Source organism: Chrysoperla carnea, chromosome 4 (assembly GCF_905475395.1).
Source record: "Chrysoperla carnea chromosome 4, inChrCarn1.1, whole genome shotgun sequence".
NCBI lineage: Eukaryota > Metazoa > Arthropoda > Insecta > Neuroptera > Chrysopidae > Chrysoperla > Chrysoperla carnea.
The window spans coordinates 68505216-68516349 of record NC_058340.1 but is presented as its reverse complement, the minus strand read 5'-3'; the positions used below and the strand labels follow the sequence as shown (position 1 = coordinate 68516349).

Genomic DNA, 11134 nt, shown 5'->3' with positions numbered 1-11134 from the left:
AGGATTCCACACCAAAATATTAAATTTCATTAAATGGTGGGAGATCATATAAATAATATAATAAATAATTAAAAAATAATACAAAATAATTTTATTATTGGTGTATGACAACAAGTTTTATTATATTTTTCTGCATATATTCGGGCTATGACGTCGACTGGCAATGGAATGAATTTCACCGGTAAATATGATCCTTTTTGAGAAAGAAAAGTATAAAATTATTGATTGGTGCAATATGTAAAGCTTTTTAACAATTCCAGAAAAAGTATCCAAAATGATGGTAGTTTTGCGCTAAAAAAGTAATTGACCAAACTTTTCTTAATGAAGAAGAAATAGCTAAGATTTTGGAAATCAGTCAAAGAAGTAGATCGCAGTTTATTGAAATAAAATAAATTTAAACTTGGCGCAATTAAAAGTTAAATACGACACCAACTTCAAATTAATATGGTAGAATGATAAATAGAATTTGAATTGAATAAAAAAAACATGCGCAATTTTTAATATTTATCCAATAAGCTGTACAAAACAAATAAAATCATAAAAGAATAATTCGTAATAAACTTGACCTTTGATCAAAAAAACATATTTTATATTAATCTAAACTGATTAGAGAATTCTAAGTTCTTTTTTTAAAGGTCACAAAACTACAAAAAAAAAAAAGTTAAAAGCGAAAAATTAATAAAATGGCTATTTCACTAACTTCATTATACTGTTATTGCTAAATACATATGATTTATGTGTACATTTTAAATAACGCGCGTGTTGAATACATGTTGATTGATGAGTTTATAAATTTTCACACTAGAGTGCATCAAAATAGCATCATATGTTTGGGTGTTGAAAAATAATGGTGTGCTGTGAATTCGGCTAGCCGATTTTTATTGGATATTAAATATAAGGTAAACAAATAAAATTATATAAATTTGTAAATTGTTTTCGTAATTATCTAAACTATTTATTTACCTCGAAATGACGAGTTGTTATTTAGAATATTTTTATAAATTTAACCAGTTCATACCTCTATATAAGTGATTTAGATCTTATATAGTATACAAATGGCTGAAACTTGACCCATATTTACTAAAAAAAACGTGATTATAATCATTCGATTATTAATTACAATCGATAAATATTCTTCGAATGACATTCGAAATTAATAAATCAATTTGTCAATTATTATTTGGATTAAAAAAAAAATTTGTTTATATTTAATTAAGTGAATTAATTGATGACGCCACGTATTCGATTGGAAACAAATTTTTTTACGATACACAATAATTATTGCTAAATTTATGGCAAATTTTAATTTAATTTTCATTTTCAAATTTTAATTTATATATGGTCTTTATTTTCTAACATACCATGTTTGTATTCGAATAAATTTTAATGGCTGAAAACCACGTTGTTTTAAAATTTTTGTTGTGTATATATACAAAAAAATAAAATATCGGAAACTTGATTTGCGATTTGTTTCAAATAAATGTTTAATAATGACGTAATTTATGTATTAATTAGGAATATCATGACATTTTTCTTCCTATTAATTAACATAAATTGTTATGTAACAAGTAGGAAATTTTTTTTACGATTTGTTTATAAATAAACAATATTTTTTTTTACAACAATTGAAATTGTATTGTTGGTGGATTATACAAAATGGAAGGGGGATTTTTGGAAATTTTTCCACGGATAAGTATTTAAATATTCCACGGATAATATTAATTTGTTTTTTCCTCGAAATTTTTATCTAGTATTTACGGGTTTTTTTATAAAGTTTTTTTTATTTATTTATTTTGATCTATATTAAAAAAAATCAATTTAATTTTAAAGACAAAAAAAATCGATATTGTTAATCATTTCAATAATTTATATGCGCATGGCATTATAAAAAATTTGATTTACGTAAATGCATTAAACATTTTGTTTTTTTGTGTTTCAATTGATTTAAATTTTAAATTTTAGAACGAATAAAATTGTTTATTAAAATAAATGCAGTTTGAAACGATTGACTAACGAGTAAATTTATTTTTTTTTTTTGTGCTTCGGAAGAAAGTTTTCTGTTGGACAGAGAGGGGGGATTTAATTATTTAAGGTCAAAAATTTATTTTTGTTTGAAAAGGTCTTCGAATTAAATTATTTCCCATTTATTTTAAAATAGAATTTTTTTTAACACGGGACATTTCACAGGAATTCCAAATCGTTGAAATTTTATTACTTAAAGCTATATTTAGAATTGACTTGAAACACTCTTTAGACATGCTTTCTTTTTACAAAAATATTTTTGTGAATTGTTTAAGGGTGTTGTGGTAAGTCAATGTGAATGAAGAGGAGAGAGGAAATGATTGACTAATTTCATTTTGTTTTAATTTCATTTTTCTCAAGTTTTTAGGCAAGACAGTTTGCATCGCTTTAATGTAAATTGCCTAAGTTAGTATTACACAAAATTTTATACAGATGTCCAAAAAGACTTACGTTTCATATTTTGAGAGTGAATTCTGTTAGAACTTGGAAAAATTAGACGAAAATTAAGAGTGAAATTTTTCGATATATATCTTTCTTACTAATTCACAAGTGCTCTAGAGAAAAATTTTGAAAATCTACGTATCTGTTCATCAGCTGTGATAGATTATGGGAAAATTATTCTGGCATATTTAGCTGATATATATCCAAATATTGGAGGTGCAGGGAAGTCATATATTTGGTTAGTGTGAGCTACGTGGTTTTAATAAAGAAAATCCACTTTATTACCATGTAGACTAAATAGTACAAAATAATTTTAACGTAAAATTCAACCTTATAAAACGTCTCTCAATCATTCTAAAACTTTAGTTCGAATATTCAAGAACCATAAATTTAAATGTTAAAAAATTTTATTGAAATTTCATTATGCTTTGATTTTAACATTTTCTGGAACACTTTGTACATAAGACAAAAAAAAAATTCATGCTAAAATTTATAATTTATATTTTTTTGTAATAATAATTATGTTGAAATATTTTTTCTACAAAAACTATTATTTTTTTGAAATATTAATAATCTTTAACTTGTGTACGTTTTATTTCCGACCGCAACAGTGAATAGAAAATATTAGGTTTTATTGTATTTTTTGGGTTTTACATAACCACTAATTTAATAGTCGCCATTTTTTTTTATAGAAACCATTTATGTATGTTTTATTTAACAAATATTTGTCTTTTTTGTGCATAATAAATATTTATAATAGTCATTGTTTAAAAAAAAACAACTAATATACAACCGAGTGGCTATAATTAAAGTACCATACTGTATAAAATGCTACAAAATTACACATCAATATCTGATTTTTATCAAAATCGTTTATTTTTTAAAGATTATTTTTGATTTTAACAACAAATCGCTTCAAGTGAGTTTCCGGTATATTTTAATACATCAACCGCTTTAAGTGAGGGTTTCCGGTAAAAGTAAAATAGTAGCTGTAAAGATATTTTAAATGAAACGATTTTTAAAACATGTTCTCTTAATACTAATTTAAGAACGTTTGATTTTGTTTTTCACCACTTTTCTACTAAATTTGTTGTTTTTAGCTACGGGTACAGACAGGGTACCAGAGGGTGCCTTATTTTTTGTTGTGGTTTTCCAAATCAGAAATTACTGAGTGGTTTGAATTAACGTAACACCATAGTCAATTACTAATTTAAAAAAATTATCTTTTCCTGTTTAATTAGCTTTTAAATGTGCGTGATTGAGTAAATTTAACTAAATTTTATACTCCCATTTTTTGATTTGTTTAATCTTTGAAAAACACATGAAAAACTTTTGGCTGATACGAATTGGAACTATATTTAAAAAAAATTTCTATGTATGTCAAGGCTAATTCTTATGTAAAAAATTTGTAATTTATTTTATATTGAAAAGTTTTGTTGTATAGGAGAGTCGAGGGGTGTACCATACGTTTATGTGGCTGTCTCTCTATGACGAAGAATAATATAATGTTTAAACAACAGTTTAATTATAATGCTTAAAAAATATGTAATGTTAAGGGGAGACACTACTGTATGAAGATTATAAATTGATAGATTAAAAAATTAGATTACACTGCTAAAGAAAATTTCACGTTCATATAGCATGTAAAGTTGTCACGGGTTTAAGTTGTTATATAATACAGAGTGAGCACACGGAAAAATGGGAAAAAATCATGCTTATTTGTAATCCGGATTATAAAATCGTAACACCGGGGGCACGAGCCCCCGATTTTTATTTAAATCGCAAATTTTTTATGATTTTTACGATGTAATCGATACTTGATTTTTGGGACTTTTTTTGATATAGATATGCTTTAAAAGGTACTAAGAAATTCGAAATTTTTGGTGTCTAAAAACCCTAAAATATAATTCGTTAGACGAATAGTTTTCGAGTTTTCGCCTGAAATCGTTCGGGGATATTACTACCCACGTGTTTTTCAGCAATTTTGCGGAAATTATTCGTCCAATCATTAAATGGCGTGGATTTTCGTATTTCTTGAGTTAATATTATCTTATACCATGAGCTTTAGAAAAATTGTACATCGATTTTTCCGAGTTTTTCAAAAAAATTACAAAAATCGGCGAACAATTTTTTTGGTATTTTGGAATCCAATTTTGATAAAACTTACTATAAAAGTTAATTTTGACCGAAAAAATTAAAAAAATCTAGTTTATTTGACGTTAAGAATAATAGTTTCTGATATATTCACTAAAATCGTTAGAAAAAATCGAATTATCTCAGAAACTATTAGGAAACTTCTTTAAACTTATAAAATATTTGTTTCTTCGTAAATTGAATTGAATTTTCTTGAGTTTTGGGTACTAATACTTTTTTTTTTAAATCAAATAATTTCTGGTTCTTAATTTTTATTTGTTATTGGGAAAATCATTTTATTAGAATATATAAAACTACGATAATAGGCTTAAACTGGATTTCAGTAGGCGTTGAATAAATAGACTTATATTTTAAAAAAACCCTAGTAATTTACAGCAATACTTCTCAAATGTATGAATGAACTATCCACTCTTTTAACGGTCTAGTAATTTCAAAAAGCAAAGCTTTTTTGTGCCATTAAGTAGAGCAAAGCTGGTTTTTTGTGCTATAAAGTAGAGTCCCCCCTTAAAATCATAACAGTTTAATTATAATGTTTGAAAATAATATATAATGTAGTTAAACAAAAATTCGTATTTATATTTGTAACTATCATATTTAATGATGCAATCAGAATTTCGTTGATAGTCATGCACAGTTAAACACTTTGGTGGCTGATGATGTTATTATACCTACGTCACCATCTAACTACTCTGTTACATCTAACTAATACCACTTGACTTATTTTTAAATTGTCGTGTGTCTTAGGATTTGCATGATTCCGTTGTCATTATTGCATAAGGTACAATTTTAACATGCTGTAAAAATATACTAAATCAGTCCATGTTCTGAAAAATAGATCAAATCTTTGATCTGTGCGATTACTACGATTATTCATCCAGATCAGAACCCTTACTCATTTTCGCTGTATTAATTAGTCTATACGATTTTATTAGTTTCGTTTAAATATGATTTTAAAGTTATACAGCAATATACAAACTTTATAACAATTTTCAGCTTAACTAAATTCATTTAAATACCACAGAAATCATAAATGAATCTGATGTATTTATTGTTCGTAAATATGGGCTGACTGAACAGTCCGGTTCTAATACCTACCTGACTGACAATCATAACTGTTATTTATATGCAATATACAATTTGTATAACAACTTACAGCTTTAGTAAATTCATTTTAGTACCACGTAAAACTGCACCGTTTCGATAGCATTTTTCGACACCTGTTCTATCGTTCGCTTGAATGATCGCATGTATGTGTGTGTACATAACTACTATAACCAATCCTCAAATTTTCAGCTTTAGTTACTTTAACGAATTTTTCTTGGCCTGGCTCTTAATCCATAATAAAAGCGTGTTAAAAACCAACTTATAATATTTGTCTAGATTTACCTACATAACCATTTGTATATTCATTGAATATTCTCACAAACACTTGACTACTTGTACCTACTTTTTTCGATTGATAAAATTTATGGGGTGTATTAATTATTAGGTATTACTTGTATTATTATTTCATTACTTTGTATTAGTATAAGACTATTATTATTATTAATATTTTTATTCTATTTTAAAAGTTTTTTATTAAATGTTTGTAATTTTAGATTATTAAGATATGAAGAATTAATTACTCCTTACTAGAAATGAATTCATGAATAAAATTTACATATTTTTAAATGCATTTATTTTATTTATGTGTATGTGTTGGGTATACCACTAGTTTAATTTACATCTAGGCATATAAATATATAATAAGTGAGAGGTATTATATACATGTCTTGACTCGCTATCTCTGCATGAACACAACCGACGAATTGTTGTTTAGCTTAAAAGACATCGAAGTCATGATACAAGTCACTTTTTCAATTTCATATGATATCTATAATACCTCTTACTTAGATGCATTGCTTAACGAATGTACTTTGTCATACTCGTATAGTTATATACCTAGATGTAAATCGAACTAGTGGTATAAAATTTTGCATATGTTGAATATGAATAATGTATGTGATGGATTTATGAAACTCTATATATCACATATTTTATGAGTTTTATTAAAAGTCTAGGATCATGTGTGGTATTTGATAATCTTTCTAGAAACGGGTTGAAATTTGAAAAACTGTTGTCAAGGTCGTGCCGTTTTTTTTTCATATATGAAAATTTGCATAGAAGCGAAATTAAATAACTTACTGATATTTGTAGAACTTGACAAAGTTTAAAATTTCTATAAGGTGATTACGAATAACGATATCTAACAAAAAAAAATGACTCCTGTCTAGGGTTTGAAAAAATCGAAATCCCTTTCAAAAACTATTCGACCAGTCATCAAATGAACCCGATTTTTGTACTTATTGGAACAAAATTTTTTCGAAATTGGAGATAAAAAAAAATTTCGATTTTTTGCAATTTTTTTAAGGGATTATTTTAAAATGAAATGCAAAAAAAATTAGTATCATTTATAAATAATATTCGAACCCTATGCGTCATGGTCTAAATTTACTTTTTTAACAATACATGCATAAATAGTAATATTCATAATTTGCAGACATTAACACCGGTTAACAACAAACAGTGACGTGGAAGGGATTTACTAAGTTAATTAGTCACTACAAAAAGCCTCTACCACAATGCGTTCTGTTTGTACTCTAGTGTATACACTCTTTACATTAAGATGATATTATAATATTGCTATATCGTTGTCTTTTTCTGCTTACACTTAATGTACCAAGGTAAAAAGAACAAAATTATAATATACATAAAAAATTGTTGAATCTTTTTTTTTATATATATTTACATAACCGGAAATATTATTATTTTTTGAATGTGCATTACCGTATTTGTAATAAAAAAAAATTCACTAAATGTTTGTACTGTGTACCTACCTAAATTAAAAACAGTGAATACATATTATCATATATTTCCGGTCTTTCATATAATAATTATTCATAATTATTATCATAAAATATAATATAATATGTACTTAAGGTATTACCAGCATGGTATTTGCAGTTTCTATGTTAAAGCAATGGTACAATTTTTTTTTCGACAGAATTTAACGAAAAATTAAATTTAAGAATTTAATAATGCTTACTATTAATTCCCAAAGATTCAGAAATTTTGACCGTTTAAAATGGGAAATAATGATGCCAACGTCCCAATTTCGATCAATTTACGTCAAAATTAATATCTCGAAAGTGAAAATTAATTTCTAAATTTTTTTTTAGAATTTAATTGTATAAACATTTTTTTCTACTTTTTCTTCAATATATAATAATATTATAAAAAATAGTTGGAGAGACCGGACATTTTACATGCTTTAAATGGGACATGACCCTCAAAATCGCGAACTTTGTCTTTAAATATCTCGCGATCTAAACGGTCAAAAATTATGAAATTTTAGGAATTCATAAATAAAGCTATTATAAACCCGAGAAAAAAAATTCGGCCAAATCTGTCGAAAAGTGATTTCATGCTGGTACTACCTTAAGGTAGCAATTTATATTATATTCACTGTAATAAAAAGTACTAGTTGCAAGAAAAAAAGTTCTTAAGATGATAGCAAGTGAGTCTTTTCTTGAATCAAGATTCAAGCAGTTAAATATTTATTTTTTTTGAATTGAGTATTGAGATTGTTGGGTCAAGTTAAGAATTCAATGAAATTGAAATATTAGATTTGAAAGGTCTCGTGTTTGGTATGTGTTTATCGAAAAACCACTGAAAATAGCTACGTGGGCTATATCGTAGAAAATACTCGATCACGTTAAATAACTAAGAAATTTTATTTAAAAAAATACAATTAAAAATCATACAACAGACTTACATTTTGTTAAATATCGATATTTCGATTGCAGCCCAAGCATCGTTAGTAGCTAAATTTATTCAAATAACACATTACAAACATTTTTTTTTTATAAAGTTAAAACTAATAGTCAAACTAAATTTTCGGCATTAGTATCTTAGTTACAAAAACGAAAATTAAAATACGGAACCAAACGAATCAAAAATTGATCATATTTAAATCATTAGATCTCGAAAGAAGTTTTATTGACTCTATTCTTAGAGAATCTATCCGAATTAGAAGGTTAATCTGGATAATAAGGTTGATGTGGCCGCAATTTGAACGTCAATTCATACAATTTTACCAAATTTTTGCATTGTTTAGATCGGTGCTTTGTCGAAAAGCATGTTGAGACCTCAAAATCTTATTAAATTTTGACAAATAACGTTTGAAGGTTTAATAATTTTCTTAATCAAGAAGTTATTAGTCTGACCTCTTAAGTTTCCGGCTTATACATTTTTATTTGTATGTTAGCATCCTGGAACAACATACTTAATTAAATTTTGAAAACTAATTTTATTTAACTCTTTTATTCCAAATATGTTTATCTTCATCAATTGTACAACGTGTGAAAGAAATAACTTTAAAAAAAAATATGGTTCCAAGCCTAAGCTTTGCCTATAATATAAAAAAATTCTTATACAAATGAATACATTGTTAATCAGAGTGTATTCTACGAATATTTGCCCCTCCAATTTGCCCTTGACACCCTGTCTATAATCTATTAACAAGTGACAATGACAAGAACAATAACACTGTACACAGTAGCAAACAAAAATAAACAAACACAAATTTTTATGAAGTGAACATGAAAAAAAAAAGTTCACAAAAATTAATAGAATAGCCTTGATACCGACCGAACATATCATCAGGATGATAATATTAGGATTGAAAATAGAATGGGATAGATGAGAGTTTTAACAGATGTACAAGAAAGATAGATAATACTATTTGCGTTCATACAGTTTGTTATAATATTCAGTCACGCATAACAAGGTATTTATTTATTTTTTTCTGTCATATCTATTACGTTTTTATACAGTGCGTATACTGAAAATACAGAAATGAAAATGAACTTCACAAGGTTAGAAAGTGTTTGTAGCTTCCATTCAGTTCAGTTTTGGCCTTAATCTATTGTACACTTCGGAAATCGGAAAACTTCGGGGGAAAAAACATTAAGCATAATATGACATAAAAACCATAGAAATAATACGATAGAGCTGTATAGGTATACAAAACGCAATAAGTGAATTCTTGACCGCAGTGAGAGAGGTAGAAAGAGACAGAAATTGTAGGCGCCTAAGCGAGGACAAAGGCAGCCATACTTGCCAATACTTTATCTGTCTCTGTTTACTGTGATCAACCGTTTGGTGGCGACTTTGCAGCTCTGTGGTATTATTTCTATGCATAAATGGGAGAGAAATGAAGAAATGTACACTCCAATCTTGGGGATTCGGTTTTGAAAAGATCTACCCTCTTTATAAAGTATCGGTTCATAAGTTTTAACTCAATAATAGTACATGCGCGAACCGTAGAAATTGTTTGAGGATGGAAATATGAACCTTCCATGAACATTCTCAGAAACTACACTTCTAATCGACACATGGGCACGATTTTTGGATCAAAATTATCCTAAAAAAACATTTTTATCCAAATTGGAGAGAAAAGAGTTCGGAAATCGGATCCACTTAACGATTGGGTGAGTAGTTTTTGATTTATATCGCGTAAAAGCCTGCTCGTAAAGTCTTCATTTTGGACCGACTCTAGAAATATTTGGAAAATTTCGAAAATAGTAATCTAGTCATCGAAAAAGTTGTGAAGTTATTTGCTAATTAATTTAAAGAGTTCACTATTCTGTTTTTTTTGGAGGGACAATTACATCGATTACCCTTCTTTGGATATGCACTTGAAAGTGTCAACATTTGGCGGAAATCGCCGTGTAAAAGACTGAGTTTGCTTTTTAAATATCATTTTTATATTCAACATATATTCCTGGATCATCCGTTAATAATATCGAAAACTCAGATGTCTAGAATATGTTGTTATCAAAACATTTGAAGCATCACTGTAATAATAGAATCACTATTATCTTATGTGATTTACCTTAAAAGGGTTTACCTTTTCAAAGACTATAAATAGTTTACCTTATGTAAGCTGTGTGTTCATTTTAGTTGCACTTTGACCTTTTTAAATGAATTTTGTGGTGCATAATATAGAATCAATACGTGTACGTACCTTTAAAATGACATTATTCAACAAATAATAATGTTATCAGCACACGAGTAATGAAAGGAGGAAATCATGTAATCAGCAGGATAAATATAGGTTACAGTAGGTACAGAAGAATTACGAAACTGAGTTACCCAGGAAATTGGTAAACATTTACGAAAATGTTCATTCGAAATTCGTATTGGTTATTTTGTTACTATATTCGTAATAGCCGGAAATTCGACACAATTGCCCTTAAAGCTCAAGAGAAACAAATGCCAAAAGCTTTTTGCCTATCTTTCCTAACGGTATCCATTTTCTTCTTAACGAGAAATCTTTAATATGAAATCTCTGAAAAATTTATGAAAGATTGTCTTAATATACAGCAAACTTTTAGAGATTTCGCATTAGACAGCCCGAAAACAGATTACTAAGCAGCTAAGTCTAAACAGATAATCGTTTTGCTTGTTGAGCTAA

At 27.2% G+C, this 11134-nt stretch overlaps 1 protein-coding gene across 1 annotated transcript in view; it reads left to right on the top strand.

Annotated features, from left to right (window-relative positions):
• The first annotated feature begins 812 nt into the window (after positions 1-812).
• Positions 813-11134, top strand: part of LOC123299004 (forkhead box protein N3) — a 35529-nt gene continuing 25207 nt past the window's right edge. Inside the window, exon 1 of the mRNA XM_044881122.1 lies at positions 813-899. The gene's annotated coding sequence lies outside the window, so the exon portion shown is untranslated. The remainder of the gene's footprint in view (positions 900-11134) is intronic.